At 44.6% G+C, this 22,665-nt stretch overlaps 1 long non-coding RNA gene across 1 annotated transcript in view; it reads left to right on the top strand.

The window, feature by feature from the left end:
- The first annotated feature begins 494 nt into the window (after positions 1-494).
- The window catches only part of LOC114815031, a 34,756-nt gene continuing 12,585 nt past the window's right edge, over positions 495-22,665 (top strand). Inside the window, exons 1-4 of the long non-coding RNA XR_005660512.1 lie at positions 495-892; positions 1,640-1,686; positions 4,621-4,863; positions 7,953-8,057. This is a non-coding gene — a long non-coding RNA (uncharacterized LOC114815031). The remainder of the gene's footprint in view (positions 893-1,639; positions 1,687-4,620; positions 4,864-7,952; positions 8,058-22,665) is intronic.

Genomic DNA, 22,665 nt, shown 5'->3' with positions numbered 1-22,665 from the left:
TATTACTACTACTAGCAGCAGTGTAGACCTAATCCCTACCCTCAAGGAGTTTACAATCTCGCAGTGCAACAGTAGCATCCCATCCTTGGGTGTGACCATCCTCGAAGTCATTTCAATCCTCTCTTCTTTTCTGCATCTTTCTGAGCCTTTCCCAGTTGCCAATTCTGGCTCTCTTTCAGAATCAACTAAAGGAGTTGTAACTGTTAGCTGTCAATATACCGCAAATGGCTATTGGCTGCCAATGTGCATTCCTTCAGTTTGATCAAATCCAAGTTTATGTTGTCTATTTTATTTATTTTAAATTCACCGGGCAGCTCTGGAAAACTGACGTGGACAGCTTAAACCGAGAGCTGAGCATTTTCGTTTTTATTTTCCTTCCGCTGTGTTAGACTGAAGGGTTGGGGGTTAGGCGTTATTCTCGAGGTGTGGGGAGAGTTGGAGAACTGGGAATGACTTCAGTCCATGAGGTGCAGAGGTAGATAAAGTTTAGCCCCAGTTGGAGAAGCACTGGGCCTGTGTGGAGAGAAGGCGTCTCCCACATCAAAGTAGGCTCTTTGATGATTGGTCCTTTTATCCAGCTGGATTTCAACATTGAGCGTTAGTAGTGGACCGCTCACAAGAGAGTTGGTAGATGCGATCCCTGCCCACAGGGGACATACAGTCAGTCCTTAAGAGTGGTTTCTCTATATTAACAAAACTTTCAAGTTCTCTAATCTCCCTTTCTTCCTCCTACTACAAGCCATTAAATAGGATTGCCAGTTCAAAAGGACTCGCATTTGCCGACCTGTGGTCGGGGACTACTCTGAGGGCAAATTCTGTGGCCGAACCAGCCCCGCGACACGGCTGAACAGATCCAGCTGGGTGCGGAGGCACCCGCTCGGTGGAGCTGCAGGTGATTTGACGTCTGGGTTCACCGATTCCTCTCCCGCACGGATGCCGGTCAGGATATGCCTCCTCTGCCGTTCAGCCACAGTCACACACTCGGGATATTTAGCTTGCACAATCCATTGGATGAAAATTGGTTTTTAATGTTCTCAGTTGGTTTTTTAAAGTGTCCGTGCTAGGGGACATTTGGGCTAGGACTGGCTTTGGCAGTTTTGGTCCTAAAGCTCTCTTGCATCATAGCCAAGATACTGGCACTAACCAAATGCCTATTTACACCGGCCAATTTCATCTCACTTCAGCTTCCTCTGAAAGTGATGGACAACTGCAGCTTAGTGCATCTTCCCAACCTTACTTTAATCACAGCAATAATAGTATTTGTTAATCAAATATTAATATTTACTAAGTGCTTACTGTGTGCAGAGCGCTGGCACCTACTGCATGTCAAGCCCTGGAGTAGATATGCTAGAGGCATAAAAGATTCAGTCCTTTTCTCATCGGGGAGGGAGAACAGGTATCTTTTCCTCATTTGTGCAGATGTGGAAACCGAGGCCCAGAGAAGTTAAGTGACTTGCCCAAGTTTACACAGCAGGCAAGTGGTAGGTCCGGGATGAGAACCCAGGTCTCCTGATTCCCAGCCTCGTGTTCTTTCCACTAGATCACAGTGTTGCAACAAGGCTTCTACTGTTCCCCTTGGTGGTTGGAGGATTAAACCTGACTTGATCTATTTTGTTTTCTGCCCTCCCTGCTGCAATAGGGATATAGAGGCACTGTCAATTCTGGATTCGTGGCAGGTTGTCGATGGTGAGTTGAATCCCGCGGTTCAGTTTCCTGGAGATTGACAATCAGTGAATCGATCCATCTAATTTATCGAGCACCTGTGGAGTGCTCGGCACTGTACTAAGTACTTGGGAGAGTGCAAGAGTAGCGAGATACCCATTTCCCGCCCTCAGGAAGCTTTCAATTTAATGAGAAAGACAGACAGGAATGATGTATACTTAGTGAAGAACAAGGCTAAAGCAGGGAGCAGGACAAACACAGTGGGACAAAGCAGCTGACTAAAAAACTGACTATATGGACAATTCTATAAATGTAATATATTAATAAATCAAAATATCCATCTGTTCATGAGTGCCGAGGATGGGATTTGAAATTTGCAAGAGGAAAGGATGGCTGTGATGCTCTGATGCGACTGGAGTGTCATGAATGGATTAGGGGGGACTTTCTGAAGGAAGTGGCATTTTAGAGGACTTTTGGTCATGGGGAAAACTTTGGTCTTGTGGACTTGGTGGGGTGCAAGTTCTAGGAAGGGGGAAGAGCATGAGCGAGGTAACTGAGGTGGGAGACTTGATTGAGCCTTTTAGAGGATGAGGAGAGCAGCCTTTAGAGTCCTTTTTAATGGGGACTGTTTTGACCCATTAACCCTGATGAGACGGGTGTTTGGGAAGCCCTTCGGGATCGTGTATTCATCTTGGGCCGTTTTCCTCTGAAAGGGTGCGGAGACTGGAGGTCTGTAGAATATTAAGGACCAGAAAGGGATGTGGAACTGATTATGGACCTGGCTTTTCACCCCACTGTCAGTCTGGAAATAATGGTGATAATAATAATAACGGTATTTATTAAGTACTTACTATGTGTCAAACACTGTACCAAGTGCTGGGGTAAAGACAAGATAATCAAGTCCCTCATGGGGCTCACGGTCTAAGTAACAGGGAGAAAAGACATGGAATCTCCATTTTACAGATGAGTGAACTGAGGCAGAGGGAAGTTAACTGCCTTGCCCACGGTCACACAGCAGATGAGTGGCCGCGTTAGAACTGGAACCCAGTTCCTCTGACTCCGAGGGCCACGTTCTTTCCACTAGGCCATGGGGGCTTCCCCAGATTCCCTTGCACTCCTGAGCAGCAATCAACCAATCAAGTAATTGTATTAACTGACTGCATCCTGTGAGCAGAGCACCGTCCTATGCACTTGGGAGAGAACGATGTAACAGATTTGTTAGACATGTTTGTTGCCCATAAGGAGCATACGGTCTAGGAGGGGAGAGAGACAGCTGCTAATCAGTGAGTTCCAGGACAGTCAGATTACAACTACTAAATAGAAGAACTGACTCTATAGGAGCCAAAGCGGAGGATACGGCATTAGGGAGGTGGGTGGAGAATCGAATGCTTGCATGATATAGCAATTTATTGAGATAGGCTAATCAGCTGGAAAAAGTGGAAGAAGAGAGGGAGAGGAGCAGTTTCAATCCCTGAGTCTGTTGAAAACAATTCTTCAGGGAACGATTGTCTTCTTAGCCAGAGACTTTATGTCCACTGGCTCTTCATGGAACCATATAAGAATACGTGTATCTAAGTATGCATCTACCCTAGCACTTAGCACAGTCCCTGGCACATAGTAAGCACTTTTCCAAATACCAGAAAAAATATATAAAATGGAATAGGCATGATAATGCCCTCCTGCAAAGCCATTTGCATATCTCTATGCTACCCTGTTGGCTTGCGGGCTCCTCTTTCTGAAGGAAGACTGTCCCTCAGGTCAAGAGACGCCACCTGTTATGCTCCTGGCCTGACTTTCAAGGCAACGATTTCAAAAAGACTCTTTCGGTGGATGTTTGCAGTCAAAACTGTGGCCAGTCACCACCCTGCCCCCTCCCTTTTGTTGTGAGGAAATGGAATGGGGTTTTTTGTTTGCTTGGTTTTTTTTCTGTCAGGATTTGCAACAACAACAGAAAAATGTCCCCTGTGTGTTCGTGCCGTTTGTCAGCTATTTCAGGGCGGGTTCTCATCACCGACCTCTCGCAGACTGAACCCCCCACGGAGATGAGCGTTAAGATAAATGGAAATTCTCCTTGTGGAGACTGGGAAGATTCACTTCCCCCTCGACTTTGGCTTTCAAACTATTTTTAAAAAGGCAGAAAAAATAGCTTTTTAGGAAGCTAGTTTGGCAGATCGTCTTTATCTCCTCTCCCCAAACCCAAAAGGACAAGATGGGCCTCAGCTCCCTTCAAGTAATTCAATTTGGAACGGCTATCCGTGGCTTTTTTTGTCCCCTGAAAGAGCCAACGGGAGCTTGTAGAATTCCCCTCTAGCGACAAAACTCATTTGAATAAAATCTAATGATGCTTCTTCTGGTCCAACCTATGTCAATTAGCCATATTACATATCCTGAACGGGAGAAGGGAATATCAATAGGAACCATGACTGGGGAAAATTTTCAGACTCCACATGGTTTATTTGCCACCATCCCCGTGGCCAAGATGTTTATCAGCAATGGCCAGACAGCCACCCAGAAGAAAGAGCCTTAATTCTGTCTGAGATGACCCCTTATTGCTATTGATAGTTAGAATCAGTGTCCAGTCTGAGAGAGGACCCGCTGCAGGCAACTTCAGGCAAGACACTCTATTGATCGCCCGCTTCCTTCGCCTCCCTGGAGCGAGAGAAGAAAAATAAAAAGTCGAGCGAAACTGGCCAATGTGAGAGCCGACATCTTACAGCCACTTGGAAGGGGGAAGGGACTGTAACTGCTTCATCCTAATATTCTGTGCCAGGAGTAATCACTGCCTTCTCCACGCAATGCCCCCCCAAACACATTCTTGGTAAACTGTGAGGACAGGCAGGCAAGAAATGTCCTTCTTGCTGGGCACGCCCTTCCTCCCCCGCCCCCCAACCCAACCTGTGACGTTGGGATGGCCCATTCACATTTTGGGCTGGTTTTCACTTTTCCACTGACTTATAGGGTCTCGGTTAAATCTCGTCGGGAGCAATCAATCTCCAGGAGAACGCCGGTGAACCCTATTAATAAATAATCCACGTCGGACCTCGCTCTCATTGGCATGCAACGACCAAGATTTACAAGCAGACACCCAAACCAGAGCAAACAAAGAGAGATGTGGCGAGCCCTAGGATTTTGCCAAGGAGGAGAATATATCACGGGGATCAATGAATCTGCTTCTCAGAGCGTGAAGTGGACATCTTTACGGTATGTACATAAGAGTTTATAACACAGATGAGACACAACCAGCTGCCAGCCCACGCTGAAGAATATAATACTCAGACTCCCCTCCAGCTCCCCAAAGGGAAACTTTTCTCAAGTTCTTTTAGAAAGTGGAAGTTCGCCCAAATCCTGCCGCTGTTACCAGTACGAGGGGATCCATGGGGGTGGATCTGAGTGGAGGTTGGCAGTTTCTGTTCTCCGTTATTAGAGGGAGTCAGTCACGGGTCTCGGAGGCTACCTGGTCTGGGGAGTCTGCTCAGTCAGACGAGGCACAGTTCAATCAGTTCCCAGTGATCCCTGCTAATGGGGGGAAGAAATTGTACAGATAATACAGGACAATGGATAATGCCAAACAGGGGAGGTAGTCCTAGGACCTGGTTGGATGATGGGGTTGAATATACTCTTCCAAATGCTTGGGGCCGGGCTCCGCTCACAGTAAGTGCTCAGTGAGTACCACCGATTGATGGGCGTTGGGTTTGTGTGTGCACCTGTCACGATGGAGTCCCTCAGCTTGTCACTCATTTCTTAGGAAATCTGAATTTTATTTTTAGGGCAGCAGGCGTATAGGAAAGAATATTGTGTGGCTTAAAACGTGGCCTGGGAGATTCGGTCTCTGCTCAGAATGAGCACTCAATGAATACGGTGATGTTGACGATGATGCCGATGAAACATCAAGACCTAGCGAAAAGAGCACAGGTCTGGGAGGCAGAGGACCTGGGTTCTAATCTCGGCTCTGCCAATTGCTTGCTGTATGATCTAGGGGAAGTCAGTTAACTTTTCTAGGTGTCAGTGTCCTCAGCTGTAAAATGGAGATGAAATACCTCTTCTCCCTTCTACTTAGACCGTGAGCCCCGTGTGGGACAGGAACTGTGTCCAAACTGATTAATTTGTATCTAGCCCAGCACTTAGAACAGTGCTTACACATAATAAGAACCAGCTCCAAGTAAGTGGGGCCTGAAGAGGTCACTATTGTGTGCTGGAAATGCCCCACTGTGGGGTGAAGATCAGAAGGAAGGGGATCCCCCAACAGGTGAGAGAGTGAAAGAGTTGATGTAGATAATCCACCTTGGTGGATAATACCCACATAAGTGATTGGGAAATCTGAGATCTCATGGGAAAATTCCGGGATAAATGTCATTTGGTTATCAGGAAATTTCCCTGGAAAGGACAGTCTTCCCCAAGATCCCAGTTCAAGCAACAGAGAATATTACCACTGAATGGCTTTGCAGATATCTGATAAAAATAATGATTGTGGTATTTGTTAAGCATTTATTTTGTACCAAAGCACTGTACAGAGCTAGATACAAGAGAGAGTGGACTTAGTCCCTGTTTCACATGGGGCTCGCAGTCTAAGTAGGAGGGAGAGCAGGTATTGGATTTCCATTTTCCAGAAGAGGAAACAGAGGCAATGAGAAGTTAAGTGACTAGCCCAAAGTCACACAGCAGGCAAGCGGCAGAGCCAGAATTAGAACCCAGGCGGTCTATCTTCCAGGCCTAGGACTCTTTACGCTACAATATTTGCCATGTAAAATTGACATTTCAAATGTTAAAAGGCAAGGTGAATATTTCTACTTCCATATTGTTCCAGGAACATTCTAAAAGTTGATTTCCCCCCTTCCTTCCCTTGTCTCTTGGAAGGAAGTGAAAGAAAGATACCAGAACCAACTTTGGAGCCATGCACTGAAGCTGGGTTTTGAGGCACAAGGACATTGCTATTCTTTTATAAATAAGATTTTTATGCATTCCACCTGGGGACTCATAGAATCACTGGTTATCTGAACAAAAATGTCTTAATGGATTGGCCCTTTCTGTTCTAGGAGCCTGCACTATCCTCCTTATACTTCCTATTCTTAGAGAAGTGTTATTTTCCAAAGATAGAGAGCCCACTAAGAAAAATGCTATTAAAATAGTCCCTCCCGAGGCAATAGTGAGTAGTCATTGTAGAGTTGTCCTTCAGTTTGAAGATGGTGCCGAAGGTGAGGCTACAATCAGCAGCGATTTCCCCAATCCGCCCTCCCCTCTATGTTGACTATGCACTTGACTGTGCATCCTTTAAGACTGTTACTCATTTCAGTCCCAAAGTATTTCTGTACATAGCCTTATGCTCTATTATTTCACTTATCTGTATTTGATTTTAATGATGGTCCTTCGGTGAAGAGTAAAGGCTCTTTGCAGTCAGTGATCATGTCTACCAATTCTAGTACACTGTACTCTCTCAAGCACTTAGTACAGTGGTCTCCCCAAAGTAAGCATTCAGTAAATACCGTTGATTGACGGAGTGTGACTATCTTGACCACTTTGTCCATAAAAGTGAAGTTGGGCACTTTTTCTGGTCCCTAGAGACTTGGGGTGATCATTGCTCAGATGCCAATGGCTAAAAGGAATTGTACCTATACTGTATCCTCACAGTGCTCAGTACAGTATTCTACATAGGCACTAAATACCACAGAAGCAGCATGGCCTAAAAAAGCAGCATGGCCTAAAAAAGCAACATGACCTAGTGGAAAAAGTCCGGGCCTGGGACTCATAAAGACCTGGGTTCTAATCCCGTCTTGGCCACTTGCCAGCTGTGTGACCTTGGGCAAATCGCTTAACTTCTTTGTGCCTCAGTCCCTCAGCTTGTAAAATGGGGATCAAGACTGTGAGATCTATATGGGACAGGGACTGTGTCCAACCCAATTAATTTGTATCGATTGCAGCGCTTAGAACAGTGTCTGGCACCTAGTAGGTGGTTAACAAATACCGCAATTATTATTATTATGAATAGATGTCCTACCTGATGTCCTCTAGTCTGTAAACCCCTTGTGTGCCTGGATTATGTCTATCAACTCTATTGTACTCTCCCAAGAAGCATTCATTCATTCAATAGTATTTATTGAACGCTTACTATGTGCAGAGCACTGTACTAAGCCCTTGGAATGAACAATTTGGCAACAGATAGAGACAATCCCTGCCCAATAACGGGCTCACAGTCGAAACAGGGGAGACAGACAGCAAGGCAACACAGAACAAAACAAAAGAAATAGTGTGCTGAACAAGAAGTTTGAGGATAATTCACTCATTTTTCTACAAAGGGGAATAGTGCCAAGGACTCTTGCAGCAGAAGAAGGGAGTGTGGACCTCACCTCATATGACAAATCCAGAGAAGAAGAGAGTATAACAAGCCCTTTGCTCAGGAGGTTAGTGCCGTGACACAGTTTTTTTTTTTTAAGTGGTATTTGTTAAGCTGTTACTATGTGCCAGGCACTGTACTAAGTGCTAGGGTAGATACAAGATAGATTGGTCACAGTCCCTGTCCCACATGGGGTGCACAATTTAAGTAGGAGGGAAGAGGATTTAATCCTCATTTTACAGATGAGCTAACTGAAGTCCAGAGAAGTGAAGTGACTTTCCCAAGGTCACACAGCAGACAAGTCGCAGAGACAATATTAAAACCCAGGTCCTCTGGCTCCCAGGCTCTTTCCACTTTCCACTAGACCACACTAGTTCCCTCTAGGTGAGGGATGGGTCATTCCACCCCCTCATCCTATGACCTCTGAGTTGCTTTTTCTGCTGAGGAAATTTATAATGCGAGGTGAGAGAGGTTAGAATCAATGTAAAACAACTGTTATAAAAAGATCTACATCTCCCTTCATGTAGTCGGGCAGATTGCCGGGAGAGGATCAGCAACCTAAGCCCAGAAGAACAGAGCGGAGAGGGAGGTGGGGAAAGGGCCGAGGTCCCCTGGGTGATATGCGATCGGAGGCCAGGCCTGTGCTGGGGCCAAAAGGTTAAGTGAAAATGTGATGAAGGAATGATCTGAAATCGTCAGATCAGAGAAATGGTGATAAAGGAATCTGCTGATCCAAGAGAGATGGGGGAGGGAGAATGCGTGTGTGTGTATGTGTTTATGAGTGGGAGTATATGCATGTTTTTGTGTGTGTGTGTGAGTGAGTGTATGTTTCTGGATGTATATGTGTGTATTACGTAAGGGTGCGTGTAAGCACGTAAATGTGTGTGTATGTGCGTGAGTGGGTAAATATGTCTGTGTGTGCATGTGTGTTTATGTGTGTGTATGAACTGGGTGGAGGACACCGAGAGGAAGGACGGGGAATTGGAAGGGGCCATCAATCAATCCATCAAGTAATCAATCTATCAACGGTATTCATCGAGCACGACCGTTCCAAAGAGAGTCTGCTGGAAGATTGGGATCCCACCAAACTCATCAAGGTATCCAGGAAAGAAATAGATCTAGACACCGCTCTCAAGGACCTTTCAAGATCAGGGGGTAGGATGGGAGGATGGAGGATAGAGCTTTCTTTTCCCTTCTGAACACAATCTCCTTTCCTTAGTTCAGAGTGGTAACTGCAGCTTGGAGAACCAGTGTGCTTTCACTTCCCAACATCCCCCAGCTGGAGGGAACTTTTCGGGGGCTGCTTCGGCATGTCTGAGTTATCCACTTTGAGATTGCAGTCATCAAGATGCCACTGTACCTCTTATCCCTAGACCGGTTTCTGGAACTTCCTCGTTCCTTGTTGCACCCACTAGATGGTTGCATCAAGTAGGCTAATGATAATAATTGTTGAATCTGTGAAAAGCTTACTACGTGCCAAGGTTTGCACCAAGCTCTGGAAGAGACACAGGATAATCCGGTCAGAAAGAATCCCTCACAGGATAGTATATGATATTAAATGATATATGATATTAAATCCTCATTTTACAGATCGGAAGAGTGAAGCATAGAAAAATTAAGTGACAGGTCCACAGCAGACAAGTGTTAGAGGCACGATTAGAACCCAGGTCCTCTGAGCCACCGGCCCCTGCTCTTTCCACTAGGCTACACTGCTTAAAACTAGGCCATGGCACAACCCACTACACTCTTTCAATCTGAAATGGCCTATAGAAGTAATTGCTAGCGGTATTAGTCAGTACAGCTCTAACTGACTAATCACAGAGAATAGTGAGCCCCATGAGGGACAGGGATGGTGACCAACCTGATTATCTTGTGTCTACCCCAGTGCTTAGTACAGTGTCTGGCACATAGTAAGTGCTTAACAAACACCACAATCATCATTATTGTTATTATTGCTTATAATAATTATAAACAATAATACTGTTCCTCTAAACATCCTGTTGTCTGTACTGGAGGCAGACTATCAGACCATATGGACCAAAGCTCTGACCCAAGGTGACCCCCGCTAATGTTATTACAACTTGAAGTGCTTTCAGATGAATTCTGGATTTACTCAGCCATTGTTCAGTGTTTGCTGCTTTGGGTAGGAAGCTTAGGTGAGAGACTGACAGTGCTAAGTGCTTAGAAAAGTACAACACAATAGATTTGGCAGACACGATTCCTGCCTACAAGGAGCTTACAGTCTAATGACAGAACACACTCTAATTCTCACTTGACTGATGAGGGGTGAGATAGAGAACACTACTGTATTTTCATGGGAACCGTATGCAAGTGATTTCTCCTCCAAAAACACACTCTCAGACGCTGTTTCACCATTGATAGCATCAACTCTGAACTCTACTACCAATGGATTTAATGGGAGATGACATGTAGGACTACATGAACAGATGAGCTAGATATTCAAGACCTAAAATATCCTTAAGAAATATCATGGTCATTGTTACTATTATTATTATTATCCTTAGTCGTCAGTCCACCATTTCAGGGACTTCTTCAATAGTTTTCTTTTTTTAATGGTATTTGTTAAGTGCTGACTGCGTGTCAGACACTATTTTAAGCGCTGGGGTAGATACAGGTTAATCGTGTTAGACACATGGGGGTCGTCGTCTACGTAGGAGCAAGAACTGGTGATGAATCCCTATTTTACAACTGAGAAAACTGAGGCACAGAGAAGTGAAACGACTTGGCTAGAGTCAAATGGCAGGCAAGTGGAAGAGCCCGGATTTGAATCCGTGTCCTCTGACTCCCAGGCGGAATTTCTTTTGACTAGGATGCACTGCTTTCCATAGTTGGGACAAGTGCTATGTGGCTGTATGGTGGGAGGGTGTGTATTTTGAAGGGTCTCATCTTCAGCAGCAGAAGCTGCATTGGGAAGAATATTGAAATGTGGTGTCCATGTCTCTAAGATTCTCTCCTCATATAAATATTTGCCTATTCAAATCCCTTTGTAGCAATTCAGCACATTCTTTCCTTCTAGTGGCCTCTGGTGCAGATTTCCCTTTGACACCAGTGGGGTCCAGGTATTGTAGGTATAGCTCATCCATATAATTCTTTCTGTGCTTTGTACATAATAAATGCTTAGTGAAATAGCATGGCCTAGTGGTAAGAGAACAGGCCGAACGTAGGTTCTAATCCAGGCTCTGCCACGTCTGCTGTGTGACTAGGGGCAAGTCACTTTATCTCTCTGAACCTCAGTTGCCACATCTGCAAAGTAGGGCTATGAGCCCCTTGTGGGACACGGATGGTGTCGAACCGAATTGTCTCGAATCTACCCCACTGCTTAGTACGGTGCCTGGCTCACAGTAAGCACTAAGCAAATGCCATTAAAAAATAAAATAAATACTATCCCTATTGCTATTAGAGAAGCACTTGGGAATAAGTTCATGACCAAGTTTAGGAGAGGGAGTATCTACAAGAAGCTGCAGCCCTACTACCAAACAAGTATAAAGAATAATGACGATATTGGTTAAGTACTTACTATGTGCCAAGCACTGTTGTAAGTGTTGGGGTAAATGCAAGGTAATCAGGTTGTCCCACATGGAGCTAACAGTCTTTATCTCCATTTTACAGATGAGGTAACTGAGGCACAGAGAAGTTAAGTGCCCAATGTCACACAGATGATAAGTGGGGGAGCCGGGATTAGAACCCACGACCTCTGACTCCCACGCCCGTGCTCTTTCCACTAAGCCACGCGGCTTCTCCGAGTATCCGACTATTTGCCTCAAAAATAAAGCTCATTTGTAGATTTCATTGCAGGTAAATTACATGTTTTTCATTTAATGCCCAAATGTGCTGAAATCCCCATAGCGACAGTATTTTTTTCTCTCTCAAATTCTCCTTCAGCCTGGTTGCTTCCATTTCCATCACACCCCTAACCTTTCCCAAAACCATTACCCTCTGTTGAGTGGTAAATCGGGCTAGCCCAGTCCGGAGAAATTTCAGGTTCAATCAATCAATCAATCAATCAATCAGTGTTATTTATTGAAGGCTTATGGGGGTGGAAGGCACTGTAGAGAATACTGAGGAGAACAGCTCTTGAGAGTTGGTACCTTCAAGTTGCTTACAGTTTAGTGGAGAAGATGGATGTTAAAATAAATTACAGGTAGGGGAGGCAGCCAAGTTTAAGGATGTATGTGTTCTGGGGGTGGGGTAGAGTAACCAAGTGCCTAAAGGGTACAGACCCAAGTTCTTAAATGATTCAGAAGGGGTGGAGGGGAGGAGAAATAATAATTGTGGTATTTGTTAAGTGCTTACTATGTGAAAAAACACTGTTCTAAACCCTATGGTAGATGCAAGATAATTATGTCCCTTATGAGCCTCACAGTCTATCCAGGAGGGATAACAGGTTTGGATCTTAATTTTGCAAATGAGGGAACTGAGGCACAGAGAAACTAAGTGACTTGCATAAGGTCCTGTAGTAGTAGGTGGCGGAGGTGGGATGAGGTCCCCTGACTACCAGGTCTGTGTCCTTTCTATTTGACCACGCTACTTCTCAGTGAGAGGTTAGTCGGGGAAAGCTTCTTGGAGGAGCTGTGTTTTTAGTAGGGCTTTGAAGATGGAGAGAATGGTGATCTATCAGATATGCAGAGCCGGGGGAGGTCCGGGCCAGAGGGGGGGATGAGGGGTCCTCCTTGGGGTTTCCAACCGCTTCTCCAACCTGGATCCTGGGGTTGGGTGGACTGTGACCTCAGGATCTACCGGACTCAAGGCAGGTCTCGTTGCTCCCCGGCTCGAGCAGATGATGGCCCCTCGCCAGTGGCAGGAATAACTGTGATTGAGTTTTCACAGTTGCAACCATTAAAGGTTATTCTACTTTTAATTCTTTGTGGTCGTTGTTCTCATTCCTTCCTGGAAGAAACCCCTGATTTTCACTTGCGAGATGCTTGGATGCGCCTGTCATACCCTAAAAGGTGATTTTAGTTCTCGGGTGCCAGGAAACCTTTCCTCTAATCAAAACACAGCTGCACATGCTTGCTTGATCTGCTAATGGGCGCCACAACTCTGGGGTATGTCTGTCTATACCTGTGAAAATAGATATAATTAGTATAACAGATATCATATATATATATGCAAATGCAGCAGGTAAAAATGACTAGTAATGAGACAAGTTTTTAGTTTGCCAAACCTAATCAAACCATCTGAGCAGCATAATCAAACACATATGATCCACGTTCAGCATGCTACCACTGGACTAACTTCAATGGCCTCTTTTCATGTCCTTTGTTTCCATGATCGGGCACTTTTATATAAGCTTTTAAAAACGTATTTTAATCACTTTTTTTTAAAAACATGCTCTTTTAATTAACCATTACTCTGCTGAAGCCTTTCCTGGAGCCAGGAGGTTGAGGACGGAGATACAAAGGTGCCTTCTTTCCTCCTCTCAACGGGCAGGTTGCCCATATCAAGGACTAGGGGGAGATTGTAGACTCCTTGAGGGCAGGGACTGGGTTTCTTGTTCAACTGTACTTTCCCAAGTGCTTAACATAGTGGAAATTGGTTTTGGAGGCTGGATTCAAAGAGTGGATATGGAGGATGCCGTTGGAGTGTGGGGCACGAAGACCGGACTTTGGAGCTGGAGCTTGGAGACTGGTCATTGGAGGCTTGCCTAGAGGGTACGTTCAGAGTCTGGGTAGCAAGCAACTCCCTACTTATCACCTAACCTCAGACCACATAGCATTTCTGAATTAGAGTTCCTTTTAACTTTGGGATTCTTCGAATCTATGTTTCATTTGCCCAGCACAGAGCCTATCATTGGTCCAAGTGCTGGTGAAGTACTAAGAAGTTAATTCATTCAACTGTATTTGAGTGCTTACTGTGTGCAGAGCACTGTACTAAGCACTTAGGAGAGTACAATTCAACAATAAACAGAGGCATTCCCTGCCCACAACGAACTTAAAGTTCCTCTATCTTTTGCACTTTGAGACTGGGTTTCACATGCAAACTATATAGTTCAAGCACTGAAAATGCTGTTGAATATCGTGACTTTTGGAGGGTTACTTATTTTTTGGCCAGAAACATTGGTCTAAATCAGGCTAGGTTTGAACCTCAATTATTCAGATATTGAGTATGAGTGGACTCCAGATAATAGAATTAGGGCTTCTTCCTGGTGAAAATGTAATCCATCAGCAACTGTTTGGTGTTAGATGGACCCTCCTGGCCTTATCTACACCAGCACTTCTGTGGAAGGTGTTAATAATCCCTTTGGAGGAGTTAAATCATAATGATAATGATGGTATTGTTAAGTGATTACTATATGCCAAGCACTATACCGAGCACAAGGGTGGATAAAAGATAATCAGGTGACAAACAATCCCTATCCCTCTTCTCTTCATGCTTGCAGTTTAAGTAGGAGGAAGAGCATTTAATCCCCATTTTACAGATGAGGAAACAGACACAGAGAAGTTAACTGGCCCAAGATCACACAGGCAGGTGGCAGATCCAGGATTAGAGAACCCAGGTCCTCTAACTGCCAGGCCCATGCTCTTTCCAGTAGGTCATGCCAGTTCTCTAAAAGAGAAAATGCAAAATGCAAAGAGAAAATGCAAATGCAAAGGGCTCTTGCCCTTTTGCAGGAAGTTTCTTTTTCCTTTTTCATTTTCCAGGAACTTTTCAAGGCCTCTTCTTCCCACACTCATCACTCCTTTGGCTCCATGGTGCTTGCCGAAAGGTGTAATACCTGGGGGGCTTTGGAGACCTCTGAGATTGCAGGTTCATTCCTGAGACCCTGACACATTCGTGAAGGAAAGACCTCTCCACTTCAAATCTGTTGGATTCAGCTCCTTCCATCTTCAAAGTCCACCCCAAAACACACCTTCTCCAAGGAGGGGTACTCATCCCATTTCCACTGCCCCAGTCATATCACCCCAACAGCCACTCTCGGCACTTACGCAGGTATCTGTTTTTGAATTCAATCATTAATTATATCTATTCAGAGCTTACTGTGTCAGATGACTGTGCTGTACATTTGGGAGGGTACATCAGGGTTAGTAGACATGATCCTTGACCCCCAAGGAACCTGGAATTTAGAGGGGAAAAATAAAATGTGAAATACATTAAAGGGGGAGAAATGGAGTATAAATGCTACAATACTCAAGTGTATAAGTGACTCGGAAGTGCTGAGGGGTTATTTGTGAAAGGTGTTGGGGTAGATGAAAGATCAATATATTTTCAGAAGAGTGTTGAAGAGGGAGAATAGTCTGTTGGAGGTGAAGGGGGAGGGAGTTGCAGGCAAAAGGGAGGGTCTGAACAAGAGGTTGGTGGTGAGAGAAACAAGAATGAGGCACAGTAATTCTGTTGGCCTGAGAGGAAGTTGGTACTCCATTTATTTATTCATTTTTCCACTCACATTTTTTCCATATTTGATTTTCCAGCAGCACTCTTGCTGATAACAGTATTTACATTTTTCCTCTTCCTCCCACTGTATGTAAACAATTTATGTCTGCTTGACTACCCCATTAGATTGTAATCAACTTGAAAGCAGGGTCCATTTCCTTTACTTCTTTTGTACTCTCCCAAGTATCTAATACTGTGCTCTGCACAGAGGTGTTCAATCATTATTACTGATGAATGGATGGATGAAGGCCATTATTGGCAAAAAAACCCCCACCCAAACCACTCCAGAATCACCACTAATATTCCTGCAAAAGGTCATCTGTGCCAATATAGCAGGCACTCCCTCCTGCCAAATTTCTACCATGAATAACAATCAATTAATCATTGAGTGGTATTTATTGAACACTTAATAAGGTGCGGAGCATTGTTCTGAGCCCTTGGGAGAATACAATATGCCTTGGCAGTCTTCTCTTGTAGCTATTCACACACACTGTTAGGGAGATTTCAATCCAACAAGCAATCAATGCCATTTAAGCATGAATTTGGGAAAGTACAAAGGAGCCATCATCGTCATCACCGGTATTTTTTTTAGCACTTATAATAATAATAATAATGTTGGTATTTATTAAGCGCTTACTATGTGCAGAGCACTGTTCTAAGTGCTGGGGTAGATGCAGGGTAATCAGGTTGTCCCACGTGAGGCTCACAGTCTTTATCCCCAATTTATAGATGAGGTAACTGAGGCACAGAGAAGTTATGACTTGCCCACAGTCACACAACTGACAAGTGGCGGAGCCAGGATTTGAACCTATGACCTCTGACTCCCAAGGCCGTGCTCTTTCCACTGAGCCACGCTGCTTCTACTTATTTGTAGAGTACTGTAATAAGTGCTTGGGAGAGTATGATATCACAGACACATTCACGGCTCACAATGAGTTTACAGTCTAGAAGGGGAGACAGACATTAATATAAATAAATAAGTTATGGATATGTATATAAGTGCTGCGGGACTGGGACTGGGGATGCATAAAGAGGGCAGGTCAGGGTGAAGCAGAAGGGAGTGGAAGTAAAGGAAAAGAGGGCTTAGTCAGGAAAGGCCTCTTGGAAGAGATGTGCTTTCAGTAAGGTTTTCAAGGACCTGGAGAGTAATTGTCTGTCACATTTGAGGAGGGAGGGTGTTCCGGGCCAGAGGCAGGATGCAGGTAAGAGGTTGGTGGGAGGCAGAGGAGGAGCCCACAAAAGAGATTGAGGAATGGCCAGAGAGATAGGAGGAGAACCAGGAGAGGTCATTGTCAGTGAAGCCGAGGTTGGGCAATGTTTCCAGGAGGAGGGGATGGTTGATAGTGTCAAAGTCAACTGAGAGGTCGAGAAGGATTAGGATGGAGTAGAGGCTGTTGGATTTGGCAGGAAATAGTTCATTTGTGACTTTTGAGAGGGTGGTTTCTGGGAGACATGGGGTCAAGGGAGGGTTTTTTAGGACCGGGGAGACATGGAAATGTTTGAAAGCAGTGGGGAAGAAGCCATTGGAGAGCAAACAGAGTTGGTAAACATATTCCCTGCCCACAGTGAGCTTACAATCTGGGGGGGGGGGAGTATAGGCATTAATATACATAAATAAATTATGGACATGTACATAAGTGCTTTGAGAGGAGGTTGGGGTGAATAAGGGCACAAATCCAAGTGCAAAGGTGACACAGAAGGGAGTGGGAGCAGAGGAAAGAAGGGCTTAGTAGGGGAATGCTTCTTGGAGGAGATGTGCCTTCAATAAGGTATTGAAGGTGGGAAGAGCGATAGTCTGTCGGAGCTGAAGGGAGTGGTTGATCCAGGCCAGAGGTAGGCTGTGTGTAAGAGGTCAGTAGTGAGATAGCTGAGATTGAGGAAGAGTGAATAGGCCTAGGTTGTAATAGGGAATCAGGGGGGTAGGAAAGGAAGGATCAAGGTGATTGAATGTTTTAAAGCCTATTGGAATGAGTTTCGGTTTGATGGAGAGGTGGATGGACAGCCACTGGAGGCTCACGAAGTGGGAATACGTGGACTGACCATTTTTGTTAGAAAAATGATCTGGGCAGCAGAGTGAAGTAAGAACAGGAGTGGGGAGAGACAGGAGGCAGGGAGATCAGCAAGGAGGCTGGTGTATTAATCAAGGCAGGATAGGGTAAGTGCTTGGATTAACACGGTAGCGGTTGGGATGGAGAGGAAAGGGTGGATTTTAGCAATTTGGGGAAGCTTGAACCGAGAGGAGTTGGTGACAGATTGAGTATGAGCATTGAATGAGAGAAACGAGCTGAGGATAACATCAAGATTACGGGCTTGTGAGACAGGGATCGGGATGGTGGTGCCATCTACAGTGATTGTAAAGACAGCGGGAGGACAGGGTTTGGGAGGGAAGAAAAGGAGTTCTGTTAGGGCATGTTTATCTGTTTGTTTATCCAGATCCAGTACCGCTTATGGTTGCTGCTATGGAATGGTATTTACTCATCACATTGATATTTAGGTCTTGCAGAAGGCATCAATAGTGGTTCAATATAGAAGTCTTAAATAAATGTGCAAGTGAAATATTATAGCCAATAAAATGATTTTCATTCAAGATTATCCCTTGCTATCTTGTTTCCATCACTACCTGGCATCTCTGCAGTTGCAAAATCACTGCCACTACTTAAATGATAACATTAGTCTTAATAATATTTAAAATGACTAGCTCCTTAGGGCAGGTTTATTTTTAATAGTGTATGTCAGCAGCAAATAGTTTTGAAGACCCCAGAGAAAAAAAGACACGACTAACAGCCTCCCTGAAGTGGTGATATGAATATATTTAATATCTGCATTAAAAACCTTTCCGGGGCCAGGACGATATTGAACGGCTCAGTGGAACGGTGAGAGCGATCACAATAATGTGTGTGTTTTCAGAGCATAATGTAGTGAGTATTATAGGAGCTTTTGGTGGCTGTCAGCAAGATTCAAATTCAAGTCTCAAAATCTATGACAAGTTCTTGACCCCACTTGTAAAATTCTCCAAGTCACAAGCCAGGAGGATAAAATCTTTTCATGGTTAAAAAAAATTTTGTTGATAAGTTTGCTACACTATTAAAACGTTTAATCCCTAGCCTGAAGCGAAAGAAGCCATTATATCTTTAGTTGCAATTTATGAGCGTGCCTGGAAAATGCTTACCAAGAAGCGAATGGGAGGATATTTGAAGAAGTGAAAGTAGAATTAAAATCAGACTCTTTCTATAATAAAGAAGGAGATATAGAAATAGTTGGAAGGAAAAAGTTGGTGGGTTTTTTTTCATTTCCTCTTGGGTATAAATGTGGTCAGGTTCACCCAGATCAGTGATCAAGGATGAAACGATAAGGTGGAATGGCTGGGAGCTAAAGCCACTGCTGTACAGAATCTAAACCGCGTGGTTTCTCGACTCAGAAGCAATTCGGGAAGGTAAAGGATATATTGTGGAGTTTGGCTAGAAGGGCCACATGGACAGTTCCATGAGAAAGACCCAGAAGCCTGGAACACACAGTTTCCATAGAAGTAGGAAATCCTTTCGCTGTTTTTGGCTGGGATTAGGAGTAAACCTCTAATCTCTCACCGGCTCCCGCTGGCTGCAGGGATCTGAAATGTTCTTTCAGAATGATTCTGCCTCATTTTACCAGACATTGGACAAGACTGTGAGCTTGTTGTGGACAGGTAACATCTACTAACTCTGTTGTACTCTCCCCAACATTTATTTGTGCTCTGCACGCAGTAAGAGCTCAATAAAGATGATTAATTGATTGGTAAGAGCTACCTAGCCTCCCAAATATTTATTTCAGTGCTCTACACACAGTAAGCGGTCAAGAAATATGATTGATTCATTTGGAAAGAGCTTTCTACCCTCTGCCCTGCAGGATTAAAACAAAAAAGACTCCGCTCCAATGGGAGGCAGTCAAGTCAGGAATGCCTCACTGGCCATGGAGGTAATAATAATGATAATGGTATTTAAGTGCTTACTATGTGTGAGCCACTGTCCTAAGTACTGGGACGGGTACAGGCAAATCGGGTTGGTCACAGTCCCTGTCCCATGTGGGGCTCACAGTCTCAATCCCCATTTTACAGATGAGGTAACAGAGGCATAGAGAAGTGAAGTGACTTGTCCAAGGTCACAGAGCAGACACGTGGCTGAGCCGAGATGAGACCTATGACCTTCTGACTCCCAGGCCCGTGCTCTATCGATTATACCATTACCCTGCTCCCCACCATACTCTGTTTCGGTCTTCTGATAAAGTCCTTCGAAACTCTTTGAGGGTGAGGACTCTGTCTACTAACGTTATGGCTTTGTAATCTCCCAATCACTTAATTCAGTGCAATATTCTATTCTATTAGGTTCTCGGAAAGCACCATGGATCAGTGGATCCATTGACCGATTGACTAACAGTCCTGTAACAGGGAACGTAAGCAGGCTTCATTACTGTTGACCGTCTCCTTCTTCTGGAAACATTAGCCAACCTTGACTTCATTGACACTGTCCTCTCCTAGTTTTGCTATCTCTCTGGCTGCTCATTCTCAGTCTTTCGTGGGCTTCTCCTCTGCCTTCCCCCCCCCCAACTGTGGGTGTCCCCCAAGGTTTAGTTTTGGGTCCCCTTCTATTCTCCATCTACACTCACTCCCTTGGAGAACTCGTTCACTCCCATGGCTTCAACTACCACCTCTATGAGGATGATTCCCATATCTACATCTCCAGCTCTGATCTCTTCCTCTCTGCAGTCTCGCATTTCCTCCTGCCTTCAACACATCTCTATTTTAATGTCCTGCTGTCACCTCAAACTTAACATGTCCAAAACAGAACTTATCTTTCTACCCAAACCTTCTCCTCCCCGACTTTCCCATCGCTATAGACGGCACTAGCATCCTTCTGTCTCACGAGCCCATAACCTTAGCATTATCTTTGACTCATCTCTCTTATTCAACCCACATTCTTAATCTATCACTAAACCCTGTCAGTTCAACCATCACAACATTGCTAAAATCTGCCCTTTCCTCTTTATCCAAACTACTACTATGTAAATATAAGCACTTATCCTAGCCCACACTGATTATGGTAAGAGGCTCCTTCCTGACCTCCCTGCCTCCTATCTTTTCCCACTCCAGGCCATACTCCACTCTGCTGACTGGACTATTTTTCTACAAAAATGTTTAGTTCATGTTTCCAGTGGTTGCTCATCCACCTCTGCACCAAATAAAAACTCCTCACCCTTGTCTGCTAAGCATTCAATCACCTTACACCCTCCTACCTCACCTGGCTACTATTCTACTACAACCCAGACTGCACACATTTCTTCTCTAATGCCAACCTACTCACCGTACCTCGATGTCATCTGCCTCAGTGCCGACCTCTCACCCGCATCCTGCCTCTGGCCTGGAACATCCTCCCTCTCTCTTCATATCCAGCGGAAAATTACTCTTCTTATTTTCAAAGTCTTATTGCGGGTGCATCTCCTCCAGGAAGCCTTCCTGGAAAAAGTCCTCATTTCTGTTCCTCCCACTCCCTTCTGCGTTGTCCTGATTTGCTCCTTTTATTCAACCCTCCCTCCACCCATTTCAGGCCCACAGCACTTCCGTACATATCTGTAATTCATTTATATTAATGTCCATCTCCCCCTCTAGACTGTGAGCTCTTCATGGGCAGGGAATGTGTCTCTTGTTATGTTGTACTCTCCAGAGCACTTAGTACAGTGTTCTGGACACAGTAAGCATTCGAAAATCTGATCGATAAGCTCTTCTTGGCTGTCTTTGGAGACTCGAGGCTAGTCAGTTAGAGGTCCCGATACCGGTTCAGATACTTCATGGGCTTCTGGTGGTATTGGCTTTAACCCCCTAGTTAAAACACTTGTAATGTTTGCTTTACTAAGGAAGCCAGAGGAGCCATCTGTTTGCTTACTGCTTGGCTTTAGATAACAGTTAGCTCCCTTTAGTGGAAAGGAAGGGCTTGTTTACTGTTAGTTGGCTCTGGCCCCACTAGTGCTGTTTTAGTATTCCATTTTGGGTCTATGGCTGTTCACTTCTCCCCCCTGGAGCAATTTCAGGAATATTGGGCGGAGAACAAGCCTCCCACCCTAGTGTCCCATCTGAGTGAAGCTCTAAATGAAAAAGGTTGAAAAGCAATGGTCTATACTAATGCAATTATCTAAAATTATTCATTATCTTGTACCTTTGTGGGTTAGGGGAATGTCCACTTCTCCTCTTGGAACATATTTCTTTTCCTCAGGCTTAGATGAGCTATTATTCTGACATGGCATGAGAATTCTTAATAATCTCAATCTAGTATCCTTTGTTGAACTGTGAGTGGATTATTCACTCTGGGGCAGTCCCTGAGAGTTTGCTGTCCCCGGAGAAGTTATACGAACTTTATTATCTCTGGAAGAAGTCAGGTTTGGTGGGTAAAGAGGGATGGGAGTGGGGAGGAGGGAGTACCAATCTGTATTGCTTTTTTAGAAAGTGAAAGTTGCACTTTGAGTATTTTCCTGAGATATTTTCATCCAGGGGAAAATCTGTAGGGAAAATCCCGGAGAATGAGCTTCAAGGCTGAGGCTTCCCAAAATGAAATGCAGTTATCTAAGGGATGAATTGTCACCGTTCCCTATGGGATTTATCCAGGATAGACTTATAAACTCTTACCAGCTGGGAGTCTCCCTTCTCTCCAACTTTCCCCTGTGAAGAACACCTGCAGACTATAGCTGTGGCTCTCTCCTGACTACCACTCACCGTGTATCATCTCCTCTTCTTGCCAGAGGAATATGGGATTTTATAGGAAAGTGATATCTTCAAAATATGAAAATAAGGCATCCCATAAAATCTCCAGAAGATTTTGATAACGATGGTATTTGTTAGGCGTAGCCAACTGGCAAGAGCATGGGCTTGGGAGTCAGAGGACTTGGGTTCTAATCCTGGCTCTGCCACTTGTCTGCTTTGTGACCTTGGACAAGTAACTTCACTTCTCTGTGCCTCATTTACCTCATCTGTACAATGGGGATTAAGTCTGTGAGCCCCATGTGGGACAACCTGATTACTAGTAACAATAATGATGGTATTTGTTAAGGGCTTACTTTGTGCAAAACACTGTTCTAAGCATTGGGGGAGATACAAGGTGATCAGGTTGTCCCACATGGGCTTCACAGTCTTAATCCCTCTTTTAGAGATGAGGAAACTGAGGTACAGAAAAGTTAAGTGACTTGCCCAAATTCACACAGCTGACAAGCATTGACTGACAAGCTATCTACCTCAGTGCTTAGAACAGTGCTTGACACATAGT

This window comes from Ornithorhynchus anatinus, chromosome 11, assembly GCF_004115215.2.
Source record: "Ornithorhynchus anatinus isolate Pmale09 chromosome 11, mOrnAna1.pri.v4, whole genome shotgun sequence".
Classification (NCBI taxonomy): Eukaryota; Metazoa; Chordata; class Mammalia; order Monotremata; family Ornithorhynchidae; genus Ornithorhynchus; species Ornithorhynchus anatinus.
The sequence above is the reverse complement of the archived record's forward strand: the minus strand, read 5'-3'. Positions and strand labels throughout refer to the sequence as shown.